This window comes from Capsicum annuum, chromosome 10 (genome assembly GCF_002878395.1).
Source record: "Capsicum annuum cultivar UCD-10X-F1 chromosome 10, UCD10Xv1.1, whole genome shotgun sequence".
Lineage (NCBI taxonomy): Eukaryota > Viridiplantae > Streptophyta > Magnoliopsida > Solanales > Solanaceae > Capsicum > Capsicum annuum.
The window spans coordinates 43,516,875-43,532,073 of NC_061120.1; the positions used below are offsets into that span (position 1 = coordinate 43,516,875).

General features: G+C 36.3%; 1 long non-coding RNA gene across 1 annotated transcript in view; it reads left to right on the forward strand.

Moving 5' to 3' along the window:
* The window catches only part of LOC124887924, a 47,361-nt gene extending 32,379 nt beyond the window's left edge, over window positions 1-14,982 (forward strand). Inside the window, exon 2 of the long non-coding RNA XR_007045564.1 lies at window positions 14,249-14,982. This is a non-coding gene — a long non-coding RNA (uncharacterized LOC124887924). The remainder of the gene's footprint in view (window positions 1-14,248) is intronic.
* Window positions 14,983-15,199: the final 217 nt, after the last annotated feature.

A 15,199-nucleotide genomic window follows, 5' to 3' on the forward strand; every position in this document is an offset into this window, starting at 1 on the left:
AAAGTGGGTACTTATTCTTAACTGTGACCTTGTTCAACTGGCGGTAGTCTATACACATTCAAAGAGAACTGTCTTTCTTTCACACGAATAAGAATGGTGCACCCCAAGGAGATATGTTGGGCCTGATAAATCCTTTATATAAGAGGTCTTTCAAATGCTCCTTCAACTCTTTAAGTTTAGTTGGATCCACTCTGTATGGCAGAATAGAGATAGGCTGAGTATCAGGAAGAAGGTCTATTTTGAAGTCAATTTCCCTTTAGAAGGAACTCCAGGGAGATCTTTGGGAAACATATATGGGAATTCACTTACGACCAGAACTATCTCAAGGTTAAGAGTCTTGGAAGTAGAGTCTTTGACTCAAACCAAATGATAGACAAACCCCTTGGATATCATTTTTCACTCTCTAAGGTATGAAATAAGTTAACCCTTAAGTGTTGTGGTACTACCCCTCTATTTAAGGAATGGTTCATTTGAAAGCTGAAAATAGACAATTCTGCTCCTACAATCGACTGAAGCATAACATGAATGGAGCCAATCCATGCCGAGAATGATGTCAAAATCCATCATCTCTAACCCTACTAAGTCTGCTGAACTAACTTTCTGAGATACCACAACCGGATAGTTCCTGTAGACCCATTGGGATATGATAGATTTAGCGACTGGGGTAGAGACTAAGAAGGGTTCTGCTAAGATTTTGGGACTGACTCTAAAGTTGATAGCTATATAACAAGTTAAAAAGGACAAAGAAGCTCCTGGATCTAGCAAAGAATAAACATATAAGTAGTGAACTTGCAATGTACCAGTGACCACATTAGGAGAACTTTCTTGATCCTATTAGAACTGAAGTGCATAGAGCCTATTTGGGTGCTTCCCACTGGTGGCACTGGAAGCGGCACCCTACTAAGATAGGCGACCAAATTAAGCTTGGGGATGATTATGTTGACTCGGTGAACCCACCTAAGGACACTCTCTTATTTTATGATCGGGTTCGCCATACCCAAAACATATATTGCTTCTATCTCTACAGATACCCTGATAGTTTAGGCTATATTTCTGGCAAAAAGAATTTGTTCGAGCACTACTAACACTACCTTGAGATTTAAAGCCTGGCGCCCTATAGCTATTACCATTTTTGTATTTAGGCACCGAAGCACTGGCTGAGGATGGAGCTGGAACTGAAGATTTCAAGTGGAACTAAGGACAATTACCACCCTCTTACTTAGGCTAAGCAAAATTAAAGCTACCTATTCTAGCCTTCTTGTTTCTCTTCTCTTTCTTTTTAGTCTTATGTTTCTCAATTTCTTAAGCATGGACCATCAACCTAGCCAAGTCCACCTCCTTAATCAATATTGTGCTCCTACACTCCTTGACCATATTGTTAGACACACCAAATATGAACTTGATCATCTTAGACTTGTTATCAGCTACCACATGAGGAGCATACCTGGCCAACTAAGTAAACTTGATGGAATACTGTTTAACACTCATGCTACCCTACTTTAGATTGATGAACTCTAACACCTTAGCCTCCCTCAACTCCAATGGAAAGAACCTATCTAAAAAGGCAATAGGAAACTCCTCCCATTCTATAGGCCCTACATCTGCGCCCCTATCTACCTTTCACTACTTAAATTATGTATGAGCCATATCTTGTAACTGATAGGCAGATAACTCAGCACTCTCACTACCATTTATCACCATAATATATGTTATCTTCTGCACCATGTTAAGGAATTCCTGTGGGTCCTCTTTAAATTTAGACCCTGAAAATGAAGGAGGGCTCATTTGGGTAAAGTCCCAAATTCTAGTTGCAGCAGTATTGGCCACTGGATTGGATAGAATGGTCTAGAGTGGTAAAAGCTGCTCTGAATTTTGCATGAGAAACGTGCTTATTCAGGGGATCTTCCTGAATAGGCAGAGATGCTGATTGGTTCCCAGTCCTTCTTTCGTTGGTCTTTCTAGGTGGCATGTTCTATAAAAAAAAAGGAAAAGTTGAATTAGACAGAGATTTTAAAGTTGAGTTCATGCTAACTCACATGATATGAACACTGAAAAAAGGGAACTCTTTCCTAAAATGCCTCATAGTCTCCTATCTATAAGTGTGGCATGCTACACACCCATGTATAAGACTCTACTTGATATGAATTTTAGACTCCCTAGGACTCTTTAGAACCTATCTCTGATACCAAGTTTGTAACACCCCGATACTACACTCTGGGTATCATACAGTTCTTACGACCCTGAAGGACCACAAGCTAACCTATGACAGGTACCTGCTGTAAGTACTGAATAATAATCTTGAAATATATATGGAAGTAAAACTAAAAATGCCATAAGGTTCTCAAAATACTGAAATAATAATTGAGTATGATTGATAATAACATCTAAAAACTAAACAACTGACTATGCTAGTATGAAAGCCTCTAACTGTCTAAATATGGAATTGATGGGACAAACCCCCAACTAACTCTAACTAAAATAATTACTGAACTCCTGGAATATTGAAATAAATAAAATTTGTCCTCAAAATATAAGGACTCACCACTATAACTACTAATAATAGCCTGAGCTGCTAAGTACGGTCAAGAACCTAAGCATCTAAACCTATGATATAAGATATCATAGCATAAAACAAAGAGTATGCATCAGTACGTCGAATGTACTAGTATGCTAAGTTAGGTAAGGATGATATACGTGGGCTCATACGCATGAGATGATAACTTACTGAATGAACATCATGATGTAACTGGATGAAAGTACATATAAAATTGTAATTACTAAATATACTAAACATGCAATACTGTACATATAGGTATACATAGTGTATCCGAGCTTATACTAAAATTGAGTACTGAATTCTGATGGTTGAGTAATTGATAACTGATAGCCATGGTTCTATAGAACTGACTGAGTTCTTCACTGAATATTTAGACTAAAACTGTAACTGTGGAAGTGTTCATCTAACAGACATACCCCAATATAGACGGATTTGGGGTCCAACCTATGACCCCAGTTGGAAGGGTTTTAGCACCTTGCCATAGGATATTAACAATGCTATGTCAACCCTAATATGGTAGGAAGACTCATAATATATATATAAATATATATACGATTGTGTCAACCCTAGTCTTGCAGGAAGACGACTTACCCTACGCTGGCTATGTAGTTCTATAATATAGGGACTACTACTAAGGATCAAACCCTCTACTGGCAGGAATCCCCCATCCCTGGGTTCACTCATTGCTAAATACTACTCATAACTAAATTGACTCTAAACTGATCACTTAATTGTACTAGGCTTAACTAAACTTACACTAATCGTGTTGACTGACTGAACTGGACTGAGTTCACTGAGTTCTGTTAACTGATTGAGTACTACCATTCATGACATTTACTAGGACTATTCTATAACTACTGCAACTAAGTAAACAACTAGATTTTGGGCAGTAAATAACCCCAGGACTCAATAGCATAATAGATAAACTCATATCAAAACTTTAGCAACATAACAATAGGTTACCATGCATAATTTACTCATATAGACATTTTATCAAACACTTGGGGAGCATGATTGTTACACATGAAAAATAAATACATAGGGAATCATAAATACAGCATGCAACTTGCAAATTCAAGGGTTTTGCATGAGACATTCATAATTCAACACACATGCTAACTTAATTTCATCGAATTCATAAAAGATTTTAACTTGAAACCCATACAACAACACAAACTTGAGCATAATTTAATTCATAACATAGAAATCATAATTTATATTTTGAAAAGGGTTCTTGAACACCAAGGGTGGAAAAAAACCCAAGGATGAACACCTAAATACCTTGATTGTTGAATTCATGAGAATTATTGATGGATTTTTATGACTTGAACTTGAAGTAGGTATACCTACGGTTTGATTCTTGAGATATTTGGGAAGAATGAATGTATTTTGCCTATTTAGATGCTAAATTGTGTGTTTTGGCTGAATTGGGTGAGGGGAAAAGGACCTAAAGGCCCTTAGAAAATCATAATTTAATGAGCAAAATGTGCCCAGTGATGCGACCGGCGATGCGCCGCATCGATTATGTCGACATTATTACTGATGCATCGTGTCAATACTATCAATACAATAGCCAATGCGACACATCGAGATCGCATTGGCTTACTATTTTGGTCATTAAAACATGACTCAAACAATGCCTAAAATTCCAGAACTCACCCGAGATGACCTATAGATAACCCTGATCATGAATTAATTTAAAAATCAACAATCTAATTCCAAAAAGATCATAAATTATACTATACATTTATGAAGGCTAAAAATGAGTCTATGTCTTGAAACTTGGCTAAATTTTTCTAAGTATGGGATCCCTTATTACAAGCTTTATAGGACTAAATTGAACGAGACTTTTATGGGATCTTAAATCTTTCAACTTTACTTGGGCATTATATAATATGGGGGCTCGTATCAAACTCATGCCTTTAGTAGTGTACAAGTAGTTGAGATTAGGAGCTCTTACTCCAACCAGTATGAGACTAGTGATGAATGATAGGATAGTGAAAAATCTAGTTGGTATTCTATATAATGCATTAGTGAAGGTGGCTTTGTTTATCTTTCCTACTAATTTTGTGATCTTATTTTTTATCTTGGGAAAATTGTTCTTGGCAATAGAAAGGATGATGATTGATTTGGAGCTAGGATATCTGATATTGAGACTCAATATTGAATAAGTGATATTAAAAGTATGCAAATCCATGAAACAACCTAATGAGTTAAGAGTTATATCTGTTATTGATGAGTTTGTTACAAAAAATAGAATCTTTCCCTAAAATTAATGCAGTAACTACCTGGGAAGATACTTCTAATAATATTTATATTAAAGAAAGGTTGGGTGTTTAAGCTCTAGCAGCTGTGATCATGAACTTTGATAGTGATTTTATTGAGGACTATGATGAGATGGTATGTGCACTCTATGGTAACAGTGATTACATTTATGCATGAAAGAATCTTGATATGGATCTGAAGAACAGATACACTCCACCTGCTCATCTATCTATTGAGGAGCCATTCCTCCTAGAGTTAAAGACCCTCCCTTATTATTTGCGATATATATTTTTGGGGGACAACAACACTCTTCCAGTTATCATTGTAGCTGACCTAAGTGAGGAAAAAGTAGAAGATTTGTTATTAGTGCTACAGAGATATAAGAGGGATATAGGTTAGTCCATTGCGGATATTATGGGCATACCGCCTGGTATTTATACTCTTAAGATTCAACTTGAGTTGGATTGTATTTAAAGTATAGAGCATCAATATCGACTCAATCCTCCTATTTAGGAGGTCTTAAAGAAAGAGATAATCAAGTAGTTGGATGTTGGTGTAGTATATCCATTGGTGATAGTAAGTGGGTCTGTCCGGTATTATGTGTTCCAAAGAAAAGTGGTATTACTATTGTCCCTAATGAGAAGAATGAGTTAGTGCCAATGAGGCCAGTCACAAGATGTAGAGTATGTATGGATTACAAAAAAATGAATGCATAGACTCAGAAGGACTTTTTTTCCATACCCTTTATAGACCAGATGTTAGATAGACTTGCGGGCAGAGGATGGTATTATTTTCTAAATGGGTATTTGAGTTATAACTAATCATTATTTCCTTCAAAGACTACGAGAAGACAACCTTCACTTGTCCTTATGGGACCTTCTCATTCAGACGTATGCCATTCAGGTTATGTAATGCTCCAACCACATTTTAGAGATGTATGATGTCAATCTTCTCTGACATGGTATAAGACATCATCGAAGTGCTTATGGATGATTTTTTAGATGTTGTTGATTCTTTTGATGACTGCTTTGTTGACTTGGCAAAAGAATACAAATTGATACTTAATTGGGAAAAGTGTTATTTTATGGTCAAAAAAGGTATATTGCTTGGACACAAAATTTTAAAAAAAGGTATTAAGGTAGATAGAGTGAAGATAGAATTGATTGATAAATTATATCAACCAATTTCTGTGGAGGGTGTTCGTATCTTTTTCGGTAATGCTGGATTTTATAGGCGATACATCAAGGATTTCTCCTGGATTACCAACTCTTCATAGGTTTCTTGAGAAAGAGGTGAAATTTGAGTTTACTAAAGCATGGTTGAAGGCTTTTGAGTGTCTAAAAGAGAAGTTGATGACTGCTCCTATCATCATGTCCCCAGATTAGTCCTTGCCATTTGACGTTATGTGTGATGCAAGTGATTTTGCCTTAGGGATTGTACTAAGTCAATATGAAGAAAAGATCCTTCATCCCATCTACTATGCAAGCAAGGTACTAAATCCTACCCAAAATAAATACACCATGATGGAACAAGAGTTGTTGGCAGTGGTTTTTGCTTTTGAGAAGTTTAGGTATTATTTGATTAGGACAAAGGTAATTGTCCACATTGATCATGTAGCATTGTGGTACTTAATGAAGAAAAATGATGTAAAGCCAAAACTGATTAGGTGGGTGCTATTGCTGCAAGAATTTGACTTTGAGGTCATGGAAAGAAAATGCACTAAGAATCATGTTGCAGATCATTTGTCTAGACTTGAGGAGGAAGCTATGCAAAATACTGAAGGCGTACTACAGATTGATGAAAGTTTTCCAAATGTTTAGATATTATCAGCTTCACAAGATTCAATCCCATTTGTAGACTATGCAAATTATCTAGTAAGAGATATAATCCCAGAAGATCTTTTCTTTCAGTAGAGAAAGAAGTTTATGCATAAGGTAAGGAAATTTTTCTAGGATGAGCCTTATTTATTCAGAATATGTGTGGATGGGTTTATTTATAGATGCATACCTAAGGTTGAGATGATAAGTATACTTGAGGCTTGCCATTCTTCACCAGTTGGGGTCATCATGGAGGAACCATCACAACTTACAAAATCTTTTAATGTGGGTATTATTGGCCAACAATCTATCAAGATACACATGATTTTTCTTTTTCTTATGATCAATGTCGACGAAAAGTTAACATTTCTAGATGCCATAAACTTCCTATGACTCCTATCTTAGAATTGGAATTGTTTGATGTATGAGGTATATACTTTATGGTTCCTTTTGTGAGTTCATTTTGCATGAAATGTATACCTATGGTTGTGGATTATGTTTCTAAATGGGTGGAAGCAATTGTGCTCCCCAATAATGAAGCACGTAGTGTCACTTCATTCTAGGAAAAGCACATCTTTTATTAATTTGCCATGCCACGTGCTATCATTAGTGACGGTGGGTCACTTTTTTTAACCTTCTATTCAAAAGTCTACTTGAGAAGTATGGAGTGAAACACAAGGTGGCAACACCTTATCATCCGCAGACCAGTGGACAAGTTTAGGTGTCCAATAAAGAAATCAAGTCCACCTTGGTAAAGACAGTAAATGCTAATAGGACTGATTGGTCATGAAAGTTATATGATGCATTATGGTCTTAACAAACAACTTTCAATACCCCCATTGGTAGTTCTCCATATTAGTTAGTTTATGAAAATGCTTGTCACTTGCCTATTGAACTTTAACATAAGGCACCGTGGGATTTGAAGAAGTTAAATTTTGAGTGGCAAGATACAGCCAAGTCAAGGATGAATTGCATGAATAAATATGATGAATTATGACTACGAGGGTATGAAATTTATGCACTTTATAAGGAAAAGATAAATTTGTAGCATGATCACAAAATTGAGAAAAGAATCTTCAAAAAATATGATCAGGTATTACTCTAAACCCAAGGCTTCACTTGTTTCTAGGTAAGTTAAACTATAGATAGTATGGTCCATTTACTATGATAAAAGTATTCCCATATGGTTCTTTGGAATTGAAGCGAGATGGCGAAGCCCTATTCAAGGTGAATGGGAAAAGTGTAAAGAACTATATGTGTAACACTAAGGAAATAAATGTGATTTTTAAAATAAACCTTGGTGAAGTCTGAGTAACCGAGGCAACTACGTTTTACTAGGACATTAAATCAAACGATGCATGGGAGAAAACCTATGTTTTTGTACTTATTTATTCATCTGGTAATATATTTGCTTAGTGTGCAGGGCTAAAGATTGTAGGAAAAAGCCAGAGAATTCAAGAAACTAGGTCATACGAACTTTTCACAAGTCGTATCTTAATGGTAAACCACATGAATAGGAGTCGTAGAGACCCGGGGGACTAAGAAGATTTTGGTAAAAGTTCTTATAGTCTTTACAACTTGTAGAACAAATCATTCCCTCAAGGTACGACTCATCAAATTGAGTCATATCTGATGTTTTGGCTTTTGAAAGAACATTGTGCATCTTTTTCTTGGGAAAATTGCATGTTTTTAAGCAACCAAGGTTGTATTTAATGTTAGATTTTAGTGTTTTAGGGTAAGGAGCTAGATGAAGGAGAAGACTCAGGAAATTAGCAGAAAAACACCAGACCTAAAATAGAATTCAAAATTTCAGAAGACCCAGTGATGATCAAAATGGTGGACCACCAGTTTTTTGGTGGACCACCAACCTGACCACCAGATTCAGGATTTCATAAGACCCACTGGTGGTCAAATGGTGGACAACCAGTTTAGCGGTGGACCACCAACCTGGCCACCAGACCCAAATATAATTCAGGATTTTAGAACACTCTGCGATGGTTAAAATGATGGACAACTAGTTTTGCGGTGATCCACCAACCTGACCACCGGATTCAGGATTTCAGAAGACCCACTGGTGGACCACCAGAACTAAATAGAATTCAGGATTTCAGAACACTCAGTGACAGTCAAAATGGTGGACCCCAGTTTTGCGATGGACCACCAATTTGAACGCATTTTTTTTTGAATTCAAATTTTAAATCCTTTTTACCTGGGAACATATAAATACCTAGTTTTAGGTTTTATTAGGATCTTTTATCTTTGATCTTTTATGTGAGTTTTCCATACTTGAAACATATTGTACATAGTTTTTCTCTGAGATTCAATCTAGAATTGGGGATCTAGATTTCATTATCCTTTTCTCCATTGAAGATTGAAGAACAAGAATTGTGACTTTTGTAAGTAAATTTTGAATTAATTTATGAATAACATAATGAATTCTTCTCTTTATTTTATAGAGATGTGTGGCCAAGCTCCTATAACTAGGGTTGCAGGATCCTTGATGTGTATAGCTGATTGGGGGTTGTGAATATAGTAGATTCCCATGATTAATTAATATTGCATAAACTCTTCTTCACTGTAATGACTTTTCTTGGTTGTAAACTTGAAAAGTGAGCACAATGATAATACTTGTTCAAATAGAAAAGTGTTTGTTGGGAAAAGAAAGGGTTTACATAAATCTAAGGGCTTTAACATTTGGATAGAGGGTAGATGCCTTACCGGATCAACCCATGTGAGAATATAGTTGAATAAATAATATGTTCCTTAAGTTTGAAAGAATTAAGGGATAAACTACTCATTTAGGTTAAAAAACTAATGGGTAAACCATAGAATTCAATTACTCTTGTAATTAGAATTGTTCATTAGAAATTCAAAATATTTCACAACCCTAGCAGCTTAAGCATCTTGGTAACCATAACTCTAGTTTGACTAATCTTACTGAATTACTATTTGCACTACAATCGATAGTTAGATTACTTTCTGTGACAAGCATTTGAATACAACTGATAAATCAAAACCCCCCACTTTATTCTCAAACCCTTGATCAACAACCTAATAACAACCACATACTTAGTGAACACAGTATTCCCTGTGGTATTCAACACCTAACACAGTTGGATTCTATATTTGGCAGTGACCTCTTACACTTTCTAACGAGAGTTGTAATTTGGGCATATCAAATTTTGGCACCGTTGTTGGGGAATATGGTTGTAAATTAAGTTTGTGTTTGTTAATCGACCTTTGGTCAAGTTTCCCAAATTTTACCTTTGTTTGTTGTTTTTTATTTATGAAGGGTAGTTATTGTGTATGCCAAGTAAATGGAGATCGGGTGTGCCATTATTACCAGTACTTCCAAAACTATAGTTAATTGGTAGAATAGCAGACCCTCAGGAAGCTGAAAGACTAGCTACCATGGCTAGAGCCTAGATTGATCAATAGAATGACAGTAAACCTACACGTTATGCTAATCCTGATGATGATAATCTGGGGGATGAGGACGTGTTAGATCCTGCTAACCCAAGGCATGCAGAGAATGTAGCGGCACTGGTGAACTGAATATAATCAGAAATCATCCTTTTAGAGTAAGGCAGGATTGCCAGCCTATGCAGTTTAATCTTAATGATTACAAGAATGGAATAAATGGAGCAGGTACTACTGGAGCTATTATTCCTCCACCTCTAGCACTAGGAGCTAATTTCAATATTACCAGTATAATTATTCAACTCCTTTATCTCAAGGAGTTATTCAGTGGACTCTCGGGGCATGATCCTAATATGCATTTAGTGAGCTTTATCACTATTTACAAATCCTTTGATAACCTAGGAGTGGGATAGAATGATATATGACTATGCTTATTTCCATTGTCTCTGTCTGAAGAGGCAACACTATGGCTCAATGGACTGACTCCCGATTCTATAACCAACTAGAGGCAATTGAAAAAGGCTTTCCTAGAAAGGTTCTTTCCACCTTCTAAGAGGATATAGTTGAGGGATGAAATTAGTAAATTTCGGCATCTCCCTACTGAAGCTCTTCATGAGACCTAGGAGAGGTTTAAAAAGAAGCTGATGCAATGCCCAAACCACAATATGATAGATATTTATTTGATAGAGACTCTTTATCGGGATTTAAACTCTATTATTAAGCCAATTGTTGATAATATTGTAGAGGGATCATTTGTTGATCTCACTTTCCAGAGGCCTCGGAGATGCTTGATCGGATGACCCAACAGAGTAGAACTCAGCATACCAGGAATTTTGTGGAAGTAAGCCCTACTGTGTCTGGTCGTATGACTTTAAAGTAATTTAAGAAGGAGGAGGAACGTGAACAGGACATGGTACACTTGAAGATACAAATGGATTTGTTGACCAAGCATTTATTATCTGGAAAGACTGAGAAAGTGAAAGTTGTAAAATCCCAAGGCAGAGCTGACTCTGATTAGGAAGAAGAGGCAAACTATCTAAACAACCAGGGGGTTTCCATAGAAATAGCCTAGGGAACCAAGGTCAGAACTATTACAACAAAGATGGTTATAAAGATAGGGACCAAGAAAGTTAGAATAATAATAATGACAAGAGCAGACTGTATATACCTCCTACAAAATATTGAAGGGAGTTAAGGCAAAAAATACTGGGGTAATAATGATAAAGAGTGACTTATCTTCCATGAGTCAATTAGTAAATTGTCACTCAACTGCTATTAAACAATTGGAGCAGTAGATGAGCCAATTTTTCACAGCATTCAACTAAAGAAAGAGTGGGACATTCCAAGTGATACAGTTCAGAACCCTTAAAATGATGGATCTTGCATGGAAATTACCACATGGAGTGGTAAGGTATTACCAAGCCCTTCTGTGGGTAAAGATGTTATCGAAGAGGTGATCAAAGAAGATGTCGAGCTTGAAGAAAGTAATCCTGTGGATTTTGAGAAGAAGGATGACGTTGATGTTCCTTCTAATTACCAGCTAGTTGATGGATTAAAAAAAGGGAAAGACAAGGAAAAGGAAGTAATGGTAACTTCTCTACCAAAACCACCATCTTCTTTTCCTTAAAGATTGAAGAAGAAGGCTGATAACACAAAGTTGGAAAATTTATGGCCATGCTTAAGCAATTGACAATCAATTTTCCATTGGTGGAGGCATTGTAACAAATGCCCGGGTATGTAAAGTTCATGAAAGACCTTGTCGCGAAGAAGGGAACAGTTAGCTATGAGCCAGTGGACAATCTCCATCATTGTGGTGCTATCTCCACATGATCTTTGGTTCAGAAGAAGGCAAACCCAGGAGCATTTACCATCCCGTACACTATTGGGTCTATTGATTTTGCAAAAGCTCTATGTGATTTGGGAGCTAGTATAAACTTGATACCACTTGCTGTGTATAATAAATTGGGTTTGGGGGATCCTATTCCCATAAACATAAGGCTAATTATGGTAGACAGGTCTGTGAAGCGGCTCATAGGGGTTCTACATGATTTACTTATAAAGTTGCTGATTTTATATTTCCTGCCGACTTTGTAATTCATGATTGTGAAGTGGACTTCAAAGTACCTATAATTTTGGGTAGGCCATTCTTAGTAACTAGGAGAGTGTTAGTTGTCCTGGATTTTAATGATTTGAAATTTAGGCTCAATAGGAAAGAGGTTAGTTTTGAAGTGTGTAAATCCATGAAACAACAAAACAAGATGAGTGTCTTCTCAATTATTGATGTATTCTACGAAGATGAGCGAGATGTTCCAGTTAAGGATAGGTCTATTGTGGAGACCATGGCTGGTGTAGTTGAACTTGAAAGCAAGGGTGTTAGTGCTACCAAAGTGTCTATACTAGGAGTAAAGCATATTCTTGATTCCAAAAGTGAAGTAAAGAGGTATAAACAAGGTATCTTGATGAATTCTAAGTAGTCAAGATGACCGAGTTGTTCCACGATGTTAAATCAGGCACTGCTTGGGAGATAACCAAGGTTTTTTACTATTTGTATTCATCTTATATGGTTGACATCAGATCTTCACACCTATGGTGCCATAGGTATGTTTCTAACTCTCTTGTTTTGGTTTAACGCATTTGGGATAGTGCATGATTTTAAGTTGAGGGGGGCTACTTATGGGTGTTGGTGTCCTCTTGGGGTTTTTGTTGTTGTATCTCCTTTCCCCAGAGTCTTGATCCTAGTAGAGCAGTTATGTTTAGGAGTATTGTGTTTTGTTTCATGATGCTTTGTGGTTAACAAGGAGAAAAATAAGTATCTAGGGCAGTTGACATATTTTTGTTGATTTTTAGGACAAATATAAATACCTCTCCAATTGTCTACTTTGTAACTATGTGATATGCATCTATATGCAACTATTGTGAATCTTTTTATGGCATTAGTATTAGGGAAACAATGATCATTGCTAACAATTGCATAACCCAGTCAGGTAGTAGCTTGTGATATACCTTTGTGCCAAGTGTGTGTGGGATATTACCAAGTTTTTTTGTGTGTTAAATCCAGAACTTGCTTGGTTAGTCTTGCCTAGGTTGTAGGATAGTGGTTAGGAAATGATCATAGGCTTTTTTTTTATATTATTCTACTTTTATCCTAAATGGCCTTCCATGTATGAATGATATCCCTTGATCCCAATTTTGAGCCTGTATACTTGTTTTTCTTGTAGACCTATCACCTTCCTATTTGTATCACAATAAACCTGTTTGGGCCCTGTTCCTCCTTGGACATTGTTCACTTAGACTTAGGCAAATAGCCTAACTTAAGGGTGGCTATCATAGGGGTTCGTAATTTAAAGTGAGTATGAAGAAAGGTAAAATAAGAGAAAAGATTGCAAGGCTGAGTGTGGTAGAAAAAGAATAAGAAAAGAAAAGTTGTGAATAAAAATGAAAGACTAAAAGACCGTTCCTAGCCTGAAGTTGCTTTAATAAAGAAAGGGAGAAATAAGTTAAAGGTTAATAAATGAGACTCTAAAAGTTAGTGTAGTGTCAAGGAGGCCTAGTCACTTTTAATATCTTTACATATCATACCAGCCTCAAGCCTGCGTTACAAACTGGAGAAAAGTCCTATAGTGATCCTAACTTAACTTTCTGAAAGCTTAGGTGATGAAAATAAGGGCAAGCTTATGGTATTTGACATACATTGATTGGAACTTCTTTCTGAGAGTGAGTGTCAGTTAACCGTCCCTACATTTACATACTTGATTTCAAATATAAGTGAGGAGGGACTTCTTCATTGTAAGGGCACATGGGTTGTATTATTGGCTGCTTACTTGTTTAGGCAGTGTAACTTGTACATATGTGTGGTTTTTTGTTGCTAATATGATGCCATAACTTGAGTTCTTTATGTCACATTGTTGACTTTCATTAATATACACAGTTGGGTTTAAAGTGATTCAACTTGGAGAGGGTAATGTGTTTTGAACTAAAATTGATGATTAACTATCATAGGTATCTTATGTTTCTCTTGGTTTAGAATCATAGTATGGTATTATGTAGTTGCTTGAGGATAAGCAATTGTTTTAAGTTGAGGTTGTTGATGTTTCGTCTTTTGACGGAACATTGTGCATCTTTTTCTTAGGAAAATTGTATGTTTTCAAGGAACCAAGGTTGCATTTAATGCTGGATTTTAGTATTTCAGGGTAAGGAGCTAGCTGAAGGAGAAGACTCAGGAAATTAGCAGAAAAATACCAAACCTAAAACAAAATTCAAGATTTCAGAAGACCCGGTAACAGTCAAAATGGTGGACCACCAACCTGACCACCAGATTCAGGTTTTCAGAAGACCCACTAGCGATCAAAGTAGTGGACCACCAATTTTGCGGTGTACCACCAACCTGACCACCACATCTAAATAGAATTTAGAATTTCAGAACACTCAACAACGGTCAAAATGGTGGACTACCAGTTTTGTGGTGGACCACTAACCTAACCACCAGATTCCGGATTTCAAAAGACCCACGGGTTGTCAAAATGGTGGACCACCAACCTGACCACCAGATCTAAATAGATTTTAGGATTTTAGAATACTCAATGACAGTCAAAATGGTGGACCACTAGTTTTGCAGTGGACCACCAATTTGACCACAAATTTGGATGCATTTTTTTTTTGAATTCAAATTTTAAATCCTTTTTACCATGGAACATATAAATACCCAGTTTTAGGTTTTATTATGATTTTTTATCTTTTATCTTTTATGAGAATTTTCCATACTTGAAACATATTGTAGGTAGTTTTTCTCTAAGATTCAATCTAGAATTGGGGATCTAGATTCCATTATCCTTTTCTCTATTGAAGATTGAAGAACAAGAATTCTGAATTTTGTAAATAAATTTTGAATTAATTTATGAATAACACAATGACTTTTTCTCTTTCTTTAATGGAGATGTGTGGCTCAGCTCCTATAACTAGGGTTAGGGGAGCCTTGATGTGTATAGCTTATTGGAGGTTGTGAATCTAGTAGATTCCCATGATTAATTGATATTGCATAAACCTTTCTTCACTTTAATGACTTTTTTTTGTTGCAAACTTGAAAAGTGAGCCCAAAAACAACACTTGTTTGAATAGAAAAGTGTTTGTTGGGAAAAAAAAG